The sequence below is a fragment of the Herpailurus yagouaroundi genome, unplaced genomic scaffold (genome assembly GCF_014898765.1).
Source record: "Herpailurus yagouaroundi ecotype Mexico unplaced genomic scaffold, PumYag 67702, whole genome shotgun sequence".
Taxonomy (NCBI): domain Eukaryota; kingdom Metazoa; phylum Chordata; class Mammalia; order Carnivora; family Felidae; genus Herpailurus; species Herpailurus yagouaroundi.
The window spans coordinates 5,610,005-5,634,384 of record NW_024420501.1 but is presented as its reverse complement, the minus strand read 5'-3'; positions in this window follow the sequence as shown (position 1 = coordinate 5,634,384).

Genomic DNA, 24,380 nt, shown 5'->3' with positions numbered 1-24,380 from the left:
GAAAGATGTTACAGAGTGGTTACAATATTGTCCCGTCTGTAAGAAATTTCCGTGAATAATCTAACAGCGAGATCTCAAAAATGTTCCTTCTGGTTTAACCAAACGATACACTCAATAAACTCCTACTGAGCACTGGGCATTGGGATGGGTGCTTGTGCCTAGAGATTTAGAAGCATGGGAAAACTCAGTCTGCAGCTAGCAATGACCAGACGCTGCTTCCGCGATGCCACAATAATGCATATGCACCCCCCCACCACCACGTAGCAACTTAGATCACACAGTTTTGCATACCCTACCCTGTGCCTATTTGATTCATTGCTAGTCGAGTTACTTCCAAAATAACCAGTTATTTGAATTAATCAGTTTATTTGTAACACGTATGTCTAAGCTATTGGGTTACTCAAAGGGGATGTATGCAAGCAGAATTCTGCTCCATTGTCATACTACCCTGATAATCCAGGTATTAGAATGGGGGCAGGGGAGACGTCGGTCATAGGGTAGAAACTTGCAACTGGAAGATGAATAAGTTTTGGAGATCTAATGAAGAGCATAGCGATAATAGATAACAGTACTATGTTGCGTACTTCAATGTTGCCAAGAGACTTACTGTTCTTTTTTTTTTTTTAATGTTTATTTTTGAAAGAGAGCGAGCATGAGCGGGGAAGGGGCTGAGAGACAGGGAGACAGAGGATCCGAAGCGGGCTGTGCGCTGATAGCAGAGAGCCTGATGTGGGGCTCGAACTCACAAGCCGTGAGCCAAAATCAAGAGTCACATGCTTAACCGACTGAGTCACCCAGGTGCCCAGAGGACTTCATGATCTTAAATGTTCTCATCACAAAAAAGAAACGATAATTATGTGACGTGGTGTTAGCTAACACTATGGGGGTAAACATATTGCAATTTGGAAATGTCTTCAGTCAACATGCTTCGTGTTAAATTTAACCAGTGTTATATGTCAACTATATCTGAATTAATAAAAAGAATGGGGTCGGGGCCTCTGCAACCACTCAGCTGCCTGTAGTAGTGTCCTAACTAGTTTCCCCACTTCTATTTCTGTTTTTTTTTTCCTAATGTTTTCCACTACTATTTACCAGTTTTAAACAAAACAACGAAAACAAATCCGTGCGTGGTATCCACCTGCTTAAAGCTCATCCATAGCTTTCCATTACTCTTCTGATTAAAAACCCACAATTTTGGGGCCCCTGGGTGGCTCAGTCGTTTACGCGTCTGACTTTGGCTCAGGTCATGATTTTGCAGTTCATGGGTTCGAGCCCCACATCGGTTTCACTGCTGTCGGTGCAGAGCCCGCTTGAGAGTCTGTTCCCCTCTCTCTCTGCCCCTCCACCACTGTGCTCTCTCTCTCACAAATAAATAAAACATAAAAAAAAAGCCTCGCACACAATTTCTACCATAATCCTATCTACTCATAGTACTTACGTGAGCAGAGGTATGACCCCTACCAAAGCCTCCTACGTCATGTCGTACTACTGTCTTCAGTGCCCCCTTATTCCTACTGTGCTGCCTTTATTTAATTTCCTCAACTGGGTACATTCTTTACAGTGTCAAAGCTTTTTCACAAATTATTCCGTCCACTCAAAATCCTCTGCAACTGTGCCCTCCCTGCCATGGGCCACACTGTGGCCGATTTAATTACTATCCATTCTTCACGTTTCAAGTCCCTAACTTCACACGTTATATTGGGTTCTCCTGTGTCGACAACACAGCATTTATCACCGTTTGTAATTACATGCTGGAGTGAGTCCGTGTCAGCACGTATGCCTCTATCTATGTAGCTCATTGTCATATGCTTAATGGTTAGCATACTGCTTGGTCATGAGACACCCTCAGTAAATATTAGTTGAGTGAATGAGCGAGTGAATGAATGAATGAATGAGTTAGCGTATGAATAACGACATTTGTGAATCGCTGAGCCAGGCCTGCTCATTAATGAGAATGACTATTGTCCTTAATACTGTTTTGTTAAGTTTCATTAAGAGCTTGCTTAAGATATAGACATACACTTCAATAAGGTTATTTAATCCGATGCCAGCAATACTAGGGAAGAAAATTCTGTGACAGTGCTAAAAATTAAATCCCAAAGGGAGGTGTAAGCAAAGCGCCTACCTAAGGAGGAAACAGCGAGTAACGGGCTGATGTCCAGATAGGAGCCATTGAGCCATTGAGATTTTGGAAAAGAAACTCTGGCAGTGGAAGAGAAGGACCCCGGCCCTGGCGATAGGTGATAGACTCCTACTTACTGTAGGGATGTTGTTAATGCCGTTGAAGAGTGTCATCTTTTCAAGGTCCCTTATGAAACTTGGGCTTAGTCCTAAAAGTAGATAGTTGTGCTTCTCTTGGGAGTGAATCATGCAAGCAATCATATTTCTTGTTTCCTTTGGCTACCAGGAAGCTCAGAGGCAAGTAGAGGTCTCACAAATAGCAAAGTGTCATATTGAATCAATCGATCATTGAATAACATAACTTCCAAACCAAACAACCCACTTCTTTTATTATACGTTTGCATAATTACATATCCTTCCATATTACTTAACATAGGTGTACATTTTCACTTATTTGGTTTTTTTTTTTAACGTTTATTTATTTTTGAGACAGAGAGGGAGGGGCAGAGAGAGGGAGACAGAGAATCCCAAGCAGGCTGTGTGCTAACAGCAGCGAGTCCGATGTGGGGCTCAAACTCACAAACCATTAGACCACGACCTGAGCCAAAGCCAGATGCTCAACCTGCTGAGGCACCCAAGCACCCCTATTTTCATTTATTTGTATGATTATTTGATTCATATCTGCCTCCTTCACTAGAGAGTAAGTTCTATGAAGACTGGAAAAGTATTTCTCTTCTTTAACTCTGTAGCCCTCAGTTCCTAGTGTTATGCCCAGAATTCGCGATCCCCAAAGACCACCAGGGAGCCGAGTCCGATGCAAAAGAGCCTTTATTTGAGCTAGCTCGAGCTCAGTCCCCTACCTGCACCGACGCAGCGGTGAGATACCGGACAGAGAGAGGGTTTTTTTTGTTTTTTTTTTTTTAACGTTTTTATTTATTTTTGAGACAGAGAGAGACAGAGCATGAACGGGGGAGGGTCAGAGAGACAGGGAGACACAGAATCTGAAACAGGCTCCAGGCTCTGAGCAGTCAGCACAGAGCCTGACTCGGGGCTTGAACTCACGGACCGCGAGATCGCGACCTGAGCCGAAGTCGGATGCTTAACCGACTGAGCCACCCAGGCGCCCGGAGAGAGCGGGTTTCAAGAGCACAAAGGTTTTATAAGGATCATGGCCTTAGCCGATTGGCTGGGGAAGGGTCGTGGCCTCAGCCGATTGGCTGGGGAAGGATAGAACAATGGCTGCCAAGGTGTGGTCCCAGATCAGCAATTATCAGCGTCACCTAGAACTTGTTAAAAATGCAAATGTTGGGCCTGGTGGTCACAGACCTACTGAATCAGAAACTCTGGGGGTGGGGCTCAGCAATCTGTGTTTGAACAAGTCTTCCAGGAAATTCTGATGCACCTGAAGTTTAAGAACCACTGTGTCTGAGGTTGTGTAACATGTTTGGCTTCAGTGTATACAGAACGTTTCTCACCGGTCACCTATTAACCATTGGCTGTCAGCCTTGCGTTGCTATATAAATACCTAGCACCGAACACCATCCCCAGAGACTCTGATTTAATTGGTTTGGGGAGGGGTAAAATGCTCCCAGGTCATTCTAAGCCTGGGCAGGGTTGAGGGCTCCTGCCTCTGGCCCCTACCTGAGAGAAGCCGTCCCTCTTCTTCTCACACTTTCCACGCCTCTCACACTCCCCTTCCTCCCACCTCAGACTTCGGAGGAATGCATCAATTGGTAGCCTGCTTTCTTAGAAAACATAAGTCACTCAAGAGGAGGAGGTGTGGTCTGAGGTTTGAGCGGGAACTTCTTTCTGCGGCCACGTCGGGGACATAGTCACTAGTCGGCCGGCCTAGGTCTTCTCTTTCACTAGCAAATGGTAGATGAATAAAAATATTTGTCAAATGAAGAATGCAAGTTCACAGTAACTTGTGGAATGTAGGTTGGGTAGTAACCTCAACCCTGGCTTCATGTTATGTTTTCCTTCTTTAATTTTTCTTTGCACAGATTTTCTCACTTTCTTTCAAATATCCGTTGTATTTTCAAAAGTAATACCTGTGCATTGCACAAAATATTATAAAATATAGTAAAGTAGATGTAAAAATAACTCAATCTCCCAAGCTAAAGACAACTTCTAATGAGAGGTGCTGTCCTCCAGAACTTTGAATAAATATGTATGTATGTATGTATGTGTACGTACGAATTTTTTCATGCCCACAACATGGACTAAACTAATTTGTACAACAAATTAATTTGTATGTTTTTTTTTTAATTTTTTTTAACATGTATTTATTTTTGAGACAGAGAGAGACAGAGCATGAACGGGGAAGGGGCAGAGAGAGAGGGAGACACAGAATCGGAAGCAGGCTCCAGGCTCTGAGCCATCAGCCCAGAGCCTGACGTGGGGCTCGAACTCACGGACCGCGAGATCGTGACCTGAGCCGAAGTCAGACGCTCAGCCGACTGAGCCACCCAGGCGCCCCTAATTTGTATGGTTTAATCTGTTGTTTTGTATGTACTTTGGAAAAAGGCTGTAAGTCCTTTTTAGAACAAGAATGGCTATAACGATGTAGCACTGGGAATTGGGTCAGTGTGGGTCAGGTCAGTGTGGCTCAGACGATGTAGGCTCCTGACCCCAGACTCTTTTTTTCTCCTCCCTCCTAAACCTAGTCAATCCTTGATCCTGGACTACAATCTTGGGATCAAGTAGGCTCAGCTTTTAGGGTCAGCAAGATAAGGGAGGGAGCCACACTGTATTTTCTGGGCTAAGTAACATTTCAGGGATATAATAGCATGAGGAAATTCTTAGGTGATCGATATGAGGAATACTGGCTATGGGCAGTCTTTCTTCCCTACCTCTCACCTACCAAATCTTGAAATCGCATCATTTAAAAGTCAGCAAAACACTGCGTGGTTTTATTTTTATGTTTTTGTATACCTTCCTTCTAGGTAAACTCTCCCCTCCACCCTGGAGTTACAGACACAGAAGCGAGAGAAAAGTGAGGTTGATTAGTTCTTTCTCACCTCTGCATGGTACTCATGATTAAACACATGGAAACCGGATGTTTTCCGTTTAAAAACTTAACACCAACATTACCACCACCAAAGAGCTGGTTTTCCTTTTCTTACTAAATGTTATAATACACAGTAAATAAGATTGTGGCAGAAAGTGGGCTTCAAAGTGGTGTGGCTATGAATAGCTTCACAGATTCACAGATTGCTCCCCAGGCAGAAGTGCCTGCTTCTATAGAATGCCAAGGGACCATTACTGGAGAACTAAATAGCTAATATGTTATATAGTATTTCAAATCATTTCAATGACCCAAATCTCTCTCACCACTACTCCTTTGAATTGATGGCTCAGGCAGTTTTTAAGGGGCTTATTTATCTCCTAAGTGCAGTGGTGAGTTGGATTCAGCCTTAAGGTAACAGTGTACTGAAGGTCCCATGGATACATTGTAACCTGGAGCTCTCACCGGAATACGTGGAATCCCAGCCTGTGGTCACGCCAGTCCCCTAGCCGGGCCCAACCCCAAGGGTTGCCAGGTTTTTTGTGCCAAAAACCAGAAAGTCTAGATTTTTTTCCCCTTCCCGTCCGGGAAAATCAAACTGCACACACACGCGCACACACACGCACACACACGCACACATTGTACTTGTATCCATCCTGTCCCGTTGCTCTGAGCTTAAGGAATTCTTTTCTTTAAAATGAAAACTATTATAAAATCTGCAAGTGAAGTTATTTGTCCGTATTCTCTTTTGGTTGGAACATATGAATCTTTTCTTTTTTATCCCCTCGATGAACATTGCATCGTCCCTAACATTTCCTCCCCACCACTACATTTCCGGGCATTATCTACATTTTCTGCGTGTTTCCCTCTTCTCAAATGTCTTTCACGCCCTCTCTTTATCTACATCAGCTGTATTTCCTCTCCAGACTCTGTTTGTTACAAGTATCACCTCCTCTCGAGAGCATCCTCGAACTCTCTCCCTAATTCTGGAACAGACGATTGATGATGGGTGCTACCGCCCTCACTGCAGTAGACTGAGAGAGCTCCTAACTAGGTCTTCATCCCCAGTGCTGGCGTAGTAGGTACTCGGTTCATATTTATTTAATTATTGCTTAAATGGATGCTGTCCATTGGTTAAGTTTTGTGATTATGGGTGATCAACGTATTTGGGACGATTAGGAATAGGACTCTGCACAGGAGCCCAGCTTTTCAAACTAGTCCAACACACTGAAGGTCACCGAGAAAGCTAGAGCTAGGTGAGAATATGAGTGCCCGTGACATTGACAAGGTCACACGAAAGCACCAACAATTTCAGACGCTCCTTGCTGTCGCGGTTCAGGTAACCAGTGACTCAAAAAGGGCAGGGAAGCTCATGTGTTAACAAGGAGAGCTAAACTTTGAAGCCAGGCTTTGTGACTAAGGAAGAGTCCCGAAGAGAAATTCACACAGACTGAAAAGTAGTATCAGTTATTTGAGCTTTGCTTTCTTCATCTGAAAAATGGAAATACAATAGCACCTCCCAGCACCGTTTGTTGATACTAATAGGTGTGTGAGCAGGTAGCATAGTTCCAAGTGCCCAATACATAGTCAATAAATGCTATTTTCCATAATTTCTTTTCCTTCCTTTTATAAAAATCAAATCCATATACTTTCAAGAACCGACTTCATGCAGTATTTGACATTTTAAATGTTCAAAACATGGGCTCTTTCATAGTATCTGGAAAGGAAATGGCATACTCTTTTGAGCATAAAAATTAAGATTTCTCTCAGTGATAGGGACTCTATGAATAAAGGTTGCTTTAGCCTCTTATCATTTCCATACAGTGAAAGCTTAAAGTGCATAATATTTTCAAAGAAAAAATATACTTAGATTTATATTTCCTACGGTCCCTGAGGGAATAACTCAAACTAGTGTGCAGAAGTCACAGAGCAATAGATTTTGATTTGATACAAGAAAAATGTTTTCTAACAGACAGCTGGCCAACGATGGAATGAGCTATTTTAAGACTTAGCAAGTTCTTAGTCACTACATGTGTTCGAGAAGTGCCTGTGTGAACACTCCTTGGGGCGATTGCATAAGGGTACCTTGCATATTCTCTAAGGCCCCTACTAAGTCTCACACAGTAAATATCTGTTAGTTTCACCATGATGTATTTTTTCAGGAAACCCTGAATTCTATATATTCCCAAACAAATCTCTCATCCGTTAGTCCTTTGAAAGCAACTATCATGGCATATTTATCGTTGCCTGACATTAACAGATGCCCAATAAATGGCTATTGAATTTGTAGACCACCTACATTATGCATAGCATTATGGTTACTCTTTCGACAGCATATTTCCTATGTTTTGGGGTGGCTCCAATACGCATGTGCAGGTGCACGTGTGTTCATACATGTGTGCACACGTACGCATGCACACATTCGTAGGGCAGACTACATCCATATGTGAAAATCTTCATATCGAGTAGAAAGAGTACAATATCCTATTAAGTATGTCCTTACTTGATGACACTAGATTTCTGGTAGACTGACAGGAAAACGTAAGGCTTCGAAATGCAGAAGGTACCAGGGCGCCTGGCGGGCTGTCAGAGCTTGCAACTCTTGACCTCAGGGCTGTCCGTTTGAGCCCTGCATTGGGTGTGGAGACAACTTAAAAATAAAATCTTGGGGCACCTGGGTGGCTCAGTCGCTTGAGCGTCCCACTTCGGCTCAGGTCACGATCTCGCGGTCCGTGGGTTCGAGCCCCGCGTCGGGCTCTGTGCCGACAGCTCGGAGCCTGGAGCCTGTTTCGGATTCTGTGTCTCCCTCTCCCTCTGCCCCTTCCCCGCTCATGCTCTGTCTCTTTCTGTCTCTCAATAATAAATAAATGCTAACAAGAAATAAAAAAATAAGATAAAATCTTTAAAAAAATGCAAAAGGTACCAAATACACACGGTTATCTCGTGAAGGTTATTCACCAGAGACATTGTCATTTTCTTCTGGTATAGTTACTTAGAATGCAATGCCTGTTTTCTTGCCCTCAGTAAGATTTCTGAATATGTGAACCAGGAGGACACATGTAGAAAGCAATGAATGAAGTTGACTGACATGCACTGGCATTCTTCCAGCATCGAGAGAAATAAAAACCGGGTTCCCAATATGAACAGAGGCTACGAAACTAAGTCACCACGCAGACCACTGAAAACCGCCTTCGGTGTCAGGAAATAGCCTTGGAGGTACACATGACCGCGGTGCTTTATTTTTCAACACAATCTAATTTGATATTATAACAGACCATCCGCACATTACAAAAAATTCTCTCGGGGCATGGCTGTTCCAAGATTTTTTAGAAATGAACCAGCTGTTAGAAAAGATAGGTGAGGAGAGGACGAACAGTTTCCCTCCAGAAGCCGTAAATTTCTTGCGGGTAATATGAGAACGATGAAATGAAAAGACTGGTTTTTATGTCTCTTAGGCATCACTCTTAATTTTTATAAAATAATTTACTTACAATAAAAGGAGCCCACTTCAGCTGTATTTTCCAGTGTCTTGCCAACTCTATACATCTATAAAATCACACCATTCCCGAAGTGTAGAAAATTTCCAGCACTCCAGAAACTTCCCTCATGCCCCATTGAATTCAATCTCCCTCATCTCCAGCCCTAGGCAACCACCAATCGACTTTATGGTACAATAGGTTAGTTTTGTCTCTCCTAGAATTTCGTATGAATGTGATTGTATAGTGTATACTCTGTTGTGTCTGGCTTCTTTCAGTATGTTTTTGAGATTTATTAATGTTGTGATGCCAATCGTTTGTTCCTTTGTCTTTGGTAGTAGTGCTAAACTATATAGATATACCAAAATTTATTTATGTATTCATCTGCTAATAGACATTTGAATTGCTTCCAGGTTTGGCTATGATGAGTAAAGCTGCTGTAAAGAAGTATTTCCAGGGGCGCCTGGGTGGCTCAGTCAGTTAGGCGGCCGACTTCGGCTCAGGTCATGATCTCGCGGTCCGTGAGTTCTAGCCCCGTGTCGGGCTCTGTGCTGACAGCTCAGAGCCTGGAGCCTGCTTCACATTCTGTGTCTCCCTCTCTCTGACTCCCCCCTGTTCATGCTCTGTCTCTCCCTGTCTCAAAAATAAATAAACGTTAAAAAAAATAAAGAAGTATTTCCAAACCTTTTTATGGGCTTATATGTATGGATATGTATGCTATGCTTGATATTGACCGAAATGTGGGGAAACCATCAAGGTATGGTGAATTTATATTATTATTACTAATACCAGTATCGTATAACCATTTGGTACTGTTAAACATTTGGACCGCTTCCATTTTTTTCTTATTATAAATAAGGTCACAGTGGACATTTTCCTTTTCTTTTGTAAAAATTATTTCATGTTCATTTATTTTTGAGAGAGAGAGAGAGAGAGAGAGAGCAGGGGAGGGACAGAGAGAGAGGGAGACACAGAATACGAAGCAGGCTCCAGGCTCTGAGCTGTCAGCACAGAGCCCGACGTGAGGCTTGAACTCTGAGAGCTGTGAGATCATGACCTGAGCTGAAGTCAGATGCTTAACTGACTGAGCCACCAGGCGCCCCGCGGTGGACGTTTTTCTGTAGAAAGCACTGTCCTCATGTGGGGCTCTTCTTTTAAGAAAAGTCCCCTGAAGAAACCTTGGAAGTGTCAATACATACAAAAATTATAAGGTACTTGATATCTGTCTATATCTATCTATCTAGTCAAAATAATTCCTAAGAAAGGTGAACCAATTTACATTTGCATTAACAAAATTTTAATATGAGTATGGAAAAAACAAAAACAAGTTCCATTCTATACACTCAAATGTTTATGCTTTTCTGTGTCAGATCAATGAAAACCTTAATGCACTTCCCCAGAAGTAGTGAATTTACAAGCAAGGCGTAGATAAGTGATTGTATTTAGTTTTGCTATAAAGTCGATTAGGGCCCTTTCATGTTCAACAGTTTCAGAGGGTGCTGATATTGGACTTAAGACTACCTTACATATTGTTCATCCTGTATAAATATCTGAAGATAACAGCCATGGTTAAATAATGGAAAATAACAACACTTGGAGAGTGTAAAAGACATTTTATCTCTCTCTCTCTCTCTCTCTCTCTCACACACACACACACACACACACACACACACACACACAGTTTAGATCAATGGCTTACAGGTATGTGTGATCATAGAAATCACCTGAAGACACTAGTCCAAAATCCATATTCCCAAACTACTTCTCTAGAAATTCTGATTCAGAGCTCAGGTGAACTTTCTTTGATTCAGAGTATTATACAGAAGAAAGTTTTAGAATCACTGTACTAAATGATAGGAATAATGGTTTTTCTTTGACTCTTTAGCATGTCTTTTACTTTATTTTACTTAATCCATACAGAAATTTGATAAGATAGGCAAACTGGTCATTTCTTGTTTTCACAAAGAAGATGAGGTTCACTTGGTCTTAGTGAGTTTTCCAAGATCAAAAAGTTTCTCTAGCTCATCTTTCTCAGCTCATCTTTCTCTAAGCTATAGGGGCATGAGATAATATACAGACAGTAGATACATACACTCCAGTGAGGGCAAAAAAAAGTGGGGTGCCTGGCTGGCTTAGTTGGTTAAGCATCCAACTCTTGGTTCGGGCCCAGGTCATGATCTCGCGGTTTCATGAGTTCAAGTCCCATGGTGGGCTCTGCACTGGTAGTGTGGAGCCTGCTTGGGATTCTCTCTCTCCCTCTCTCTCACTCCTCCTCCCCCCTCTCATGTTGTCTCTGTCTCTCTCAAAATAAAATAAATAAACTTAAAAAAAAAAAAGGAGCACAACTACACACCCACCAGAGTGTCTGAAAGAAAAGGATAGACAATACTGACTGTCGATTAGAATCTAGAAACTGGAATTCTCACACATAGTTGATAAGGATATACATTGGGGTAAATACTTTGGAAAACAGTGTTTGGCAGTCTCTAATAAAGCTGGACACTCGTATACACCATAACTCAAAAATTCCACTTCTGGGTACATGTCTAAAAAGAAATACGTGCTGATCTGATCACTAAAAAGCATGTAAAAGAATGTCTATAGCAGCACCATTTGTAATACCTCGCAAGAAATCAAGAGGAGAAAGGGTGAATACATTTTGACATGATCACAGGATGGGCATACATGACTTATAAGTACATACAACAATACGAATGAATCTCACAAACGTGTTGAGCAAAAGTTGCCAGACACAATAGTACATACTCTTTTATTCCCTTCACCAAAGACATACAAAGCAAACTTAATGCTGTTAGAAATGAAGATATTATTTTGCCTCGAGCAGGGACAGGGGTGGGTAGTGACTGGAAGAGGGCACAAAAAGAGTAGGGGAGGTGTGGTCATTTTGTAAAATTTCATCAGTGTGTACAATTGAAATTTTTGGACTTTTTGTTGTGTATGCTGTAGCTTACGAAACACTTGAATTTTTATTTGTTTCTAATTTTTTTATTGTTTATTATTTTTGAGAGAGAGAGAGAGACAGAGTATGAGTATGGGAGGGGCAGAGAGAGAGGGAGACACAGAATCCAAAGCAGGCTCCAGGCTCTGAGCTGGCAGCACAGAGCCCGATGCGGGGCTCGAACTCACGAACCACGAGATCATGACCTGAGCCAAAGTCAGATGCATAACCAACTGTGCCACCCAGGCCCCTCAACACTTGAATTTTTTTTTTAAAGCATACAGCCCAGTTGATGTCATTTTGCTGTAGGAGGTGTGTAAAGGATGGACATGGAATGAATGGGGAGAACAACTCTCTACCATACACGAGCTTTACGTTTTCCCCTGTGTTACCACAGTCTGACAATAGAAAGAAGGGTGGGCAGAATATTCCTTGAGATCCCACATGCTTGCAGTGCAATTCCTCACTTGATCCCACTGTTTGTATTTCTTTCCATATAGTATTAAATGCATACTTATCTATAAAGCAGCTCTATTGATTTCCAGACAAACATTTTAAACTTCATTTGCGACCACGCTGACCTTAATTTCTCTTTTCAAGTAGACTTTGGAAATTCATTCATTTTCCAATCTGAGTTGAAATATTTGTTTGATTTTACAGTGTGAATCGTTCCCATAATGTGACACATATTGGTGTTTCATAGAGTGGGCACTTAATGATCCACTTCTCCAAAGAAAAACTGAGATTGAGAAATTGTACACAACAGTGTTTTCATAGAGAAACATTTCAATTTTCATTTTGCCCAAGTGGGACAAGAATCTAGTTGTTGACCAATTATAGATTTTGTTAAATTTCATGTGATAATAAGAGCAAGTATTTTGAAAACACAGTTTGAGAAAAAGAAACATACTCTTCTACTAAAATATACTTATTTACCATAGTCACTTAGATCAAGACAAGATATGAGGCGGGAGATTAAATCACTAACATTGTGGGAGCACCTGGGTGGCTCAGTTCGGTTAAGTGACCGACTTTTGATCTCAGCTCAGGTCTTGATGTCAGGGTCATGAGTTCAAGCCTTGCATTGGGTCCCGCACTGGGTGTGAAGCCGACTTAAAAAAATAAACATAAAAAATTAATTCTTCGGGGCACCTGGGTGGCTCAGTCGGTTGAGCATGCAACTCTGGATTTTGGCTCAGGTCATGATCCCAGGGTTGTGGGATTGAGCCTCGTTTTGGGCTCTGTGCTGAGCGTGGAGCCTGCTTGGGATTCGCTCTCTCCCTCTGCGCCTCTCTCCTGCTTGCACGTGCTCTCACTTTCTAAAATAAACATATTTGAAAGGAAAATTATTAACCCTAAGATCTTAGAGATTTCAATTTCTGAGTACAATTCACCAAACTGATTATTGATGTGGTAGGCATGTAAACATTTTGGGAAAATAGATTACATTTAATATCTTTGATTCAGAGTTATCATATTGGTGAATCAACTGGTTTTACCCTTTCTTCGTTCTACTGGTGTTCAAATTCATTCACTTATTCACTATTCATAAAGATGCCCATCATTTATTAACTGGCCTCAGTGGACCAGACACTCTACTAAGAACTGAATTCATTAACTTTTTAATATATTTTAACCATAAAGATAAATTGCAATAATTTGACAACGACTCTTGTTCTACACTTTACCAAGGTTTACCAATTCATGATATTTTCACCCCAGGTGCTTTATCATTGCCTCTCCCACTCTGTCCCTCTTTCCACTTTTTTTTCTCTCTTTCCACTTTCAATGAATCATTTGACATTAATCTGTAGATACTGTGCCCGTTTTCCCTAAATATTTCAGTGTATATTTCCTAAGAACAATGCCATTCTCTTAGACAACAACAATACCGTTATCAAAATCAGCAAACTCAGGGGCACGCGGGTGGCTCACTCAGTTGAGTGTCTGACTTCGGCTCAGGTCATGATCTTGTGATTTGTGGGTTTGAGCCCCACACCAGGCTCCATGCTGTCTTTGCGGAACCTGCTTGGGGTTCTCTCTCTCTCTCTCTCTGCCCCTTCCCTGCTTGTGCATGCCCACTCACTCCATTTCTCTCAAAACTAACAAAAAAACAAATAAAAAATCAGCAAACTTAAAATCACATTATTATGCAATCGATAGTAGAGATTCCAATTTCGTCTTTGTTTTGAATCCAAGGGAAACGTGTGTGGTCTTTCATCATTAAGCATGATTACAACTGTTGTTTTTTGTCTGTCTGTCTGTCTTTTGTAGGTGCTTTTTATCAATCTGAGTTAATTCTCTTCTAAATTTGCTGGAAATTTTTGTCATGAACAGAATTAAATTTAGTCAACTCCTGTTTTTTGCATATATGTAAATGATCAAATGACTTTCTCCCTTATTCTTTTTTTTTAACGTTCATTTAATTTTTGAGAGAGAGACAGAGCACGAGTGGGGGAGGGGCAGAGAGAGAGGGAGACACAGGATCGGAAGCAGGCTCCAGGCTCCCAGCTGCCAGCACAGAGCGCAACTCGGGGCTCGAATCCACGAACCGTGAGATCATGACCTGAGCGGAAGTCAGTCGCTTAACCGACTGAGCCATCCAGGCACCCCCCTCCTTTATTCTTCTAATATAATTAATTGCACTGATAGATTTTCTAATATGAAACCAATTGTGCATTCCTGGGATAATCTATACTTCGTCATAAAATACTATCAGTATATTTCTGGATTTGATTTGCATGTGATTTTTTTTTTTTTTGTTTTTTTGGCGTCTATATTCAGATGATATTGTTTGGTCATTTCTTTTACTGTAATTTTTTCTTCAGTTTTGGTATCAGGGTTATGCTGGCCTTGTAAAATGAGTCGCCAAATATTTTTTTTCTCTCCCTCTATTTTCTGAAGGTATTTGTATAAGATTGATTTTATTTCTCCCTTATGTGAATCCAACAGTGAAACCATCTGAGCCTGTAGTATTCTTTGTGAGAAGTTTTTGACCAAATTATTCTGTTTCATAGATATAGGGGCATTCAGATTTTCTGTGTCATTTTGGTGTCATTTTTAACAGTTTTGATAATGTGTCTTTCAACAAATGTTTTCATTTCATCTACATTGTTAAAATAACGGGCATAAACATGTTTATGACATTTCTTTATCATATTTTTAATACACGTAGGATATATAGTGATATCTCATCATTTACTCTGGATCTAGGAAATTTTTTCTCTCTTTTTTTTTTCCTCAGCCAGTCTGCTAGGGGGCAATCAATTTTATTGATCTTCTCAAGGAAACAAATTTTGGCTTTGTTACTGTTTCTTTTTTTTCTTTTTACTTCTTTTTACTTCATTATATCCTTCCTTCTACTTTGGATTTATGAGATCTACTTTATCTAGATTCTTACGATGAAAAGCTAGATTTCGTTTGTTTGTTTCTAATTTAGGGACTCAAACTAATACATTTCTCTCTAGACATTGCTTTAGCTACAAACCCATACATTCTAATGTCGTATTTTTTTTCAGTTAAGGATACTTTCCGATGTCCTTTTTGGTTTTTCTTTGACTGAAGAGGTAGAAGCATGTGTTTTGTTAATGTGCAGTTATTTGAGGATTTTCGAGATAGTATTATTGATCTGTAACCATTCTTTTGTGGTTAGAGGACATATTCTGTATCATTGGAATCCTTGGAAGTAATATGGTCTATCTTGGTGAATATTCCATGCACACTTCAACTGTGTTCATTCTGTTGATGTTTGGCATAGAGTTCTGTCAAGGTCCATTTATCCTGAAGTCTGCTTTGACTTATATGAATATAATCACTCCAGCTTTTTTCTTACTGTTTGCATGGTATATGTTTTTTAATCATTTTAGTTTTTCTTTTTCCAGAGCCCTTTTTTTCAAGCTTTTAGTTAAATTCTAGTTATGCAGTGCAATATTAGTTTCAGGTGTAGAGTTTAGTGTTTCGACACTTACATACAACACCTGGTGCTCCTCACAGTGCCCTCCTTAATACCTACCCATCAGCCACTTATCCCACCCTGCACACACCTCCCCTCCGGTAGCCATCAGTTGGTTCTCTGTAGTAAAGAGTCTGTTTTCTGGTTCGCCTCTCTCTTTTTTCCCCCCTATGTTCATCTGTTTTGTTTCTTGAATTCCACATGAATGAAATCATGTGGTATTTGTTTTTCTCTGACGGACTTATTTTGTTTAGCACAATACTCTCTAGCTCCACCCACGTCATTGTAAATGGCAAAATTTCATTCTTTTTGATCACTGAGTAATACCCCATCATATATATGTACCACATCTTCTTTATCCATTCATCAGTTGATGGACATTTGGGCTCTTTCCATAGTTAAGCTACTGTTGATAACACTGCAATAAACATCGGGGTGCACGTGTCCCTTTGAATCAGTATTTTTGTATGCTTTGGGTAAATACCTAGTAGTGCATTTGCTGGGTCCTAGGTTAGTTCTATTTTTTTTTTTTAAACATTTTTTTTCAACGTTTTTATTTATTTTTTTGGGACAGAGAGAGACAGAGCATGAACGGGGGAGGGGCAGAGAGAGAGGGAGACACAGAATCAGAAACAGGCTCCAGGCTCTGAGCCATCAGCCCAGAGCCCGACGCGGGGCTCGAACTCACGGACCGCGAGATCGTGACCTGGCTGAAGTCGGACGCTTAACCGACTGCGCCACCCAGGTGCCCCAAGTTCTATTTTTAACTTTCTGAGGTACTTCCATACTGTTTTCCAGACTGGCCGCAACAGTTTGCATTCCCACCAACAGTGTAAGAGGGTTCCCCTTTCTCTGCATCCTCACCAACCCCTGCTGTTTCCTGTGTTGTTGATTTTAGCCATTCTGACAGGTGTGAGGTCGTATCTCACTGTAGTTTTAATTTGTATTTCCCTGATGATGAGTGATATTGAGCATCTTTTCATGTGTCTCTTAGCCATCTGTAGGTCTTCTTTGGAAAAGTGTCAATTCATGTCTTCTGCCCATTTCTTCACTGGATTATTTGCTTTTTGGGTGTTGAGTTTGATACATTGGAAACACTGGACAGCAACATGTAAAAGAATGAAACTTGACCACTTTCTTACACCACACACAAAAATAAATTCAAAATGGATGAAAGACCTAAACATGGGGCAGGAAACCATCAAAATTCTAGAGGAGAACATAGGCAATAACCTCTTTGACATTGGCTGTAGCAACTTCTTACTAGATAGGTCTCCTAAGGCAAGGGAAACAAAAGTAAAAATAAGCTGTTGGGGCTTCATCAAGATAAAAAGCTTCTGCACAGTGAAGGAAATGATCAACAAAACTAAAAGGCAACCTTTGGAATGGAAGAAGATAATTGCAAATGACATATCTGATAAAGGGTTAAGATCCAAAATATATAAATAAATCATTTTACTTTTGAGCTGTGCTTTTTATTTTTAAAAATTTTTTTTTCAACGTTTTATTTATTTTTGGGACAGAGAGACAGAGCATGAACGGGCGAGGGGCAGAGAGAGAGGGAGACACAGAATCGGAAACAGGCCCCAGGCTCTGAGCCATCAGCCCAGAGCCCGACGCGGGGCTCGAACTCACGGACCGCGAGATCGTGACCTGGTTGAAGTCGGACGCTTAACCGACTGCGCCACCCAGGCGCCCCAAGCTGTGCTTTTATATTTAAAGTCCATCTCTTAGCAAACACATATAGTTGGATATTATTCTTTTATCCAGTCTGACAGTGTGAATTTTAATTGGAGTGTTAAGTCCATTTACGTTTAATGTGTATAGATATGATTAGATTTTGTCTACCACTTTGCTCTTTGTTTTCTACTTTTGTTCCTGTATGCTTTTCGTTCCTGTTTTCCTGGCCTGCCTTTTGTTAAGTTAATTAAATATCGACATTTTTGAAAGTTTTAATCTTTCAGACTTACAAAAATGGTGTCATTATAGTCCACAGTGTAATTATGTATACATCACCCCAATTCCCAAATGCTAACATCTTGCAAAATCACAGCACAGTTATCAACATCAGAAAGCTACCATTGTTGCAATGCTATAAGAAAACTTACAGACATCATTCAGAGTTCACCAGCCATCCTGCCAATATCTTTTTCTAGTCCAGGATTCACTCCAGGATCAGACATTGTATTTAGTTTTCATGGCTCCTTGATCTTTAAATAGGTCCTCAGTCTTTATTTGTATTTGATGACTTTAGCATATTTGAATACTGTCAGCCAGCTATTTTGTGGAAAACCCCACATTTGGGGATTGTACCAGGTCTCCTTGTGATTATGTTCATCTTCCGAATTCTTGGCAGGACTACCACGTAAATGATGTTATACCCTTCCCAGCGCATCATCTGGGGAAATGCATAGTGTTGATTTCACATCATCGGGGGGACTGTTAACTTTGGTCCTTTGGTTAAGCTAGCGTCTGCTGGATTTCTCCACCATGAAGTTACTATTTTTAACTTTATAATCAGCCTCTTGAGGCAGATTCTCCACGCCTATGGAATTACCCCACTTTTTCATCATACATTGCCTATTAATTTTAGCAGCCTTCGAGGTGTTAGCAAATGGCTATTTTTCTTTAAAAATTTTTTTTAAATTTATTTTTGAGAGAGAGAGACACAGTGCAAGCGGGGGAGGGGCAGAGAGAGAGAGAGAGAGAGGCACAGAACCTGAAGCAGGCTCCGGGCTCTGAGCTGTCAACGCAGAGCCCGATGCGGGGCCTGAATCCACAAACCGTGAGATCATGACCTGAGCCGAAGTCGGACGCTCAACCGACTGAGCCACCCAGGCGCCCCTGGTTATTTTTCTATGTCAAGCATTGTTTCTATTTTTATTACATGGAGTTACAGTATGAGGAAGAACGTTCCCTTCTCTCTCACCTATTTATTAAATTATTTTTTATCACTGTAGGAACTTAAGGAGTTTTGTTTTGTTTTACAGAGTGTAATTACATTTTTTAATTAACATAAATGTCATATTAGTTTCAAGTAGGCAACACAGTGAATTGAAAGTTCTATGCGTTATGCAGTGCTCACGACAATAAGTATAGTTTCCGGTGGCTCAGTCAGTTAAACAGCCGACTCTTGATTTCAGCTCAGGTCATTACCTCATGGGTGTGAGATGGAGCCCTGCGCCAGGCTCCACACTGGGTATGGGGTCTGCTTAAGATTGTCTTCCTCTCACTGGGTGTCGTATGGAAGCGATGAACCGTGGGGATCTACCCCCCAAACCAAGAGCACCCTGTACACAGAGTATGTCAGCCAATTTGACAATAGATCGTATTAAAAAAAATCAATAAAAAATAAAAAGATAGGGGCGCCTGGGTGGCGCAGTCGGTTAAGCGTCCGGCTTCAGCCAGGTCACGATCTCGTGGTCCGTGAGTTCGAGCCCCGCGTCAGGCTCTGGGCTGATGGCTCGGAGCCTGGAGCCTGTTTCTGATTCTGTGTCTCCCTCTCTCTCTGCCCCTCCCCCGTTCATGCTCTGTCTCTCTCTGTCGCAAAAATAAATAAAAACGTTGAAAAAAAAATTAAAAAAAAAAATTAAAAGATAAACAGGTAAAAAAAAAAAAAAGAAACTAAAAAAGAAAGGAAGTATAGTTACCATCTGTCACCATACAACATTATAACAGTATTCTTGACTATATTCCCCATGCTGTGCTTTTCATCCCTGTGACTTAACCATTTTATAACTGGAATTTTGTGTCTCTTAGCACCCCCTCACCTATTTCACCCAACCCCCAACCCCCTTCTCTGACAATATCGATGGACCTAGAGGGTATCAGGCTAAGTGGAACAAATCTGACAGAAAGACAAATACCATATGATTTCACTTACATGTGGGATTTAACAAAACAAAACAAATGAATGTCATTGTTAGTAGGAGGTCTCAGTCGTCAGAGATAGGATGTGTATGTATTTATGCATACATGTCTATCGATTTCTATATTTCTCTGTATATTTATTAAAAACCATGAGGTCATACTGAAACCATCAATTGTACTCCAATATCACAGGTTCATCTCTTCTTTATTTATTTGTAGTTCCTATCTTTGACAGTGAGAAATTTATCACTCTTCATACACAGTATTTGTATTTATTTGCTTAATTCTAGAATACTTTTGAAAATTGATAACACATACTCCTATGAAAAACAAGCCTGGAGCACTTGGCTGACTTAGCCAGTGAACCTTGCGACTCTTCACCTTGGGGTTGGGAGTTCAAGTCCCCATGTTGGGTGTAGAGATTACTAAAAAATAAAATCTTAAAAAAAAAAATTAACTACAGTTTGTGTAAGGTCATTTTTGTCTTTGCTCCTAGAAATACAGTCCTAGTATTTTTTCCCAAAGTTAGGAAAGTTAATTTTTATCCCCCCCCCCCCCACTTCATTATGGTTACGTGATTCTCTTATAAGACAGGTAAGTTTATTTGATTCTGTGTGTATTTCGTTTTGTGTCCTGATACTCATCTTTGTGGATTTTTATTATTAGTGTCATTACTATTGATTCTAAGAAATATTCACCAAGATCTAAAAGTCAGTAGCATACAAAAAATTATACTTAGAGAAAGTTCACTCTCCACTCCTTCTTCCCCATCCATTCTAACTGTTCCAACATTTTCCATATGTTTTGACCCACTCTCTCTCTATAAATGACCTCATTAGTTTTGGTTTATTCTTTCTGTCTTTCTTTTTGTGAAATGAGTGTGCATGTGTGTGTGTGTGTGTGTGTGTGTGTGTGTAAGTTTCTTATTTACCTTTCTTACCTCACCTTTCTTTACCTTACCTTTCTTTATAGCATATTACAGATAATCTTCTGCACTTACTTTTTATGTAAAAATATATTTTGGAAATCCTTTTTTAAAAAAATGTTTATTTATTTGAGAGAGAGAGAGCAAGCCAGGTTAGGGGCAGAGGGATAGATAGAATCTCAAGCAGGCTGCACTACCAGCATGGAGTCCAATGCTGGGGTCCATGTCACAACCGTGAGATCATGACCTCAGCAGAAATCAAGAGTCAGATGCTGGGGCGCTTGGGTGGCTCAGTCGGTTGAGCGTCCGACTTCGGCTCAGGTCACGAGTCATGATCTCATGGTTCGTGGGTTCGAGCCCCGCATCGGGCTCTGTGCTGACAGCTCAGAGCCTGGAGCCTGCTTCGGATTCTGGGTCTCCCTCTCTCTCTGCCCCTTCCCCACTCGTGCTCTGTCAGTCTCTCTCTCTCTCAAAAATAAACAGACATTAAAAAAAAGAGTCGGATGCTTAACTGAGTGAGCCACCCAGGCGCCCCTGGAAATAACTTTTTATCTTTTACAGAAGTCATTCGTGTCCTTTTTTACAGCTGTAACATATTGGAATGTATGGATTACCATAATTTATCCAATCACTCTTCTCTGTGTGGGAATTCAGGTTGTTTTCAATATATTGTAATTACCAATAATGCTAACATGAATATCCTTGTGCATATTTTTGTTATTCTTGGAGGTATGTCTTCAGGGTAAGTTCCCCAAAGTAGAATTGCTATTTCAAACAGTAAGTAAATGCGTGTTTTTCTTGGATGCTACCGAATTTCCCTCCCAAGGAATTTTATCAGTTTGCATGCTAACCAGCAGTATTTGAAGATCTCCATTTTACTGCAGCTTCACTAACATCATATGTTGTTATTTTTAAAAATTTTTGCCCTTCTTGGGGCACCTGGGTGGCTCACTTCTTTGTGTGTCTGACTCTTGATTTCAGCTCAGGTCACGATCCTAGGTTCATGGGATAGAGACTTGTGTCAGGTTCTGCAGTGAGTGGGGTGTCTGCTTGAGATTCTCTCTCTCTCTCTCTCTCTCTCTCTCTCTCTCTCTCTCCCTCCCTCTGCCTCTTCCCCCGCTCACACGTGCTCTCTCTCTAAAAAATAACAATAAAGAAAACTAAAAAAAGTAAAAATAAATAAAAAACTGTGCCATTCTGATAGGTGGCAGATTATTTCTTAGCATGGCTTTAATTTGTCCTTCTCCAAATATCAGTGAGAATGGACATCCTCCAGCAGGTTTCAGGGCCATTTTTATATGTCTTTTTGTGAACATTTTGTTCATATCTTTTTTCCACTTTTTCGGTCAAGATTTTAAGGGTTCCCCCCCACCTTGATTTTGAGAAATTCACAAATATTAGGGATATTCACTCTTTATATATCACATATGATGTAAAGATTTGTTCCCAGTCTGGCAGTAACCCTTTGATTTATTTATGGTGGGTTTTCTTTTTCTTTCTTTCTTTCTTTCTTTTTTTTTTTTTTTTGCCATGAAACAGTTTTTTTTTTTTTTTAATATTTACATAGCCAAAGTTATCAATATTTTTTCTTGTTGTCTCCGGATCTTGAGCCATAGCTAGAAGATTTGGCTGTATACGTAGGGGAGACAGCAATTCACCCCTGTTTTCTTCCAGTACTGGTGTTGTTCAATTTCTGCATTTAGGTAACTAATCTATTGGAGTTTATTCTTTTTATTTTAAATATTTATTTTTGAAAGAGAGAGCGCAAGCACAAGCAGGGGTGGGGCAGAGAGAGAGGGCTCAGAGGATCCAAAGCAGGCGCTGCTGTGCTGACAGCAGAGGGCCTAGCGTGGGGCTTGATCTCGCAAACTGCGAGATGGTGACTTGAGCTGAAACTGGACGCTCAACCGACTGAGCCACTCAGGCGCCCCTGGAGTTTATTCTTGATTTTGGTGTGAGGTAGTATCTTTTCCAAAATCATTAACCAGTTTTCACAGCACCGTTTTTTAAAAAGTCACTTTTGCCCAGTGTTTTGAGATGCCACGTTAATCATATACTAAATTTTCATACGTATTAGGATCACTTTTTGGCATTTCTGTTCTCCCACGTTGGTCTTTTTATTCATGTGTCACAAACCTGTTCTGATTTATCTAATGAGACCTTACAGTACGTTGTGATGTCTGATGGGTCTAGTCCCCCCTTGCAGTTTTTTGTATGATCCTAGTTTGACTTGCGTGATTGTTTTCTATATCAATTTTATTATCTGTTTGTCTTTATTATCAACTTATCAAGTTCCATTGAAATGTAAGTACTCTTATTAGATTCATGTTAAATGTATATGTTAGCAGAGATAACGAACATCTTTGTGACGTTGATTCCTCCTACCCAAGAATGGGACGTAGCCTTCAATGCGTCCAGGTCTGCTCATGTGTCTTCCAAGTGTCTTTTAACATTTTGTTCACATAAATTTTGCACTTCTCATGTTTGTTTTATTCCTAAGAAAGTAATCTCTGATGCAGTCATAAATGGTCTTTTCTCTAATATTATTTCCCCTGGCTAGCAATTGTTTTCTTTATGAACGCTAATAACTTCTGTACATTAATTTTATATTCTGCTATGTCTTATGGAATGCTTTTACTGTTCCAATTAGTTTTATCACTGAATCTTTAGAGATCTTTAGATGTGCTATCATAGCATCTGAAAATAGAGATAGCTTCACTGCTTTACCACTTATTATACCTCAAATTGATTTTTCCTCCCTTGTCTAGTTTCATTGACGAACACCTCTGGTACGATGTTAACCAGTGATGAAGAATCTGAAAAGACCTCACCAGAGAAGAAAGGCAGGTAACAAGTAGGGATACGAAAAAATACTCCATATGATACATCATCAGGGAAATGCAAATTAAAACAATGAGAAAGAACTGTACACCTATTGGAATGGCCAAAATCCAAAACACTGACAATACCAAATGCTGATGGGGATGTGGAGCAACAGAATTATCGTTCACTGCTGGTAGGAATGCAAAATAGCACAGCCTCTTTGGAAGACAGCTTGGAAGTTTCTTACAAAATAAACATACTCTTACCAGATGATTCAGCGATCTCACTCCTTGGTATTAACCCAAATAAGTTGAACACTTATACCCGCACAAAAACGTGCACGTGATGTTTGCAGCAGCTTCATTAATGATGGCCGAAACTTGGAAGCCACCAAGATATCCTTTAATAGGTGAATGGATAGGTAAAATGTGGGAAATCGATACGATGGAATATTATTCGGTGTTAAAAAGAAACGAGTTATCAGGTTATCAAAAGACATGGGGGAAACTTAAATACTTATTACTAAGTAAAAGATGCCAGTGTGAAATGGCTACGACAGCGTGATTCCATCTGTGACATTCAGGAGAAGGTAAAACCATGGAGATATGTGAAAAGATCAGTGATTGCCAGGGGTTTAGGGGAAAGAGTGATGAATAGGTGGGGCACAGGGAATTTGTAGAGCAAGGGAACTATTTTGCGTGATACAATAATGGTGGATAGATGTCATTATACAGTTGTCCAAACCCAAAGAGTATATGACACCAAGAGTGAACGGAAGGCAGAGGGCTGGATGAAGATAAACCCCCGAAAGTGTGTCCTGTGCCCCAGCTCTCTCTGGGCTAATAGATGGTCTATTCTTGGGGTCTGGTGCCCGCCCCCCCTCCCCCCCGCCGAGATCACAACTAGCAGCGGGCATCTTCAGGTGCTCTGGGAAGACTACAAAATCTAATCCTTCTCCCTAGCTTTTGGGGTCTGGCCAGTCTGTGACTGCTACTTTGTCATAGCATATATGATTTGTCAATTCATTTTCTACCTTCTATCCCTTTCTCTTGTTTTCCCAGGGTTCAGTCTCAAAAAGGACTTACAGTTAAAGAGTATCCTCTTGTAGGGGCACCTGGGTGGCTCAGTCGGCTGAGCGTCCGACTTTGGCTCAGGTCATGATCTCACAGCTCGTGGGTTGGAGCCCCACATCGGGCTCTGTGCTGACGGCTTGGAGCCCGGAGCCTGCTTTGGATTCTGTGTCTCCC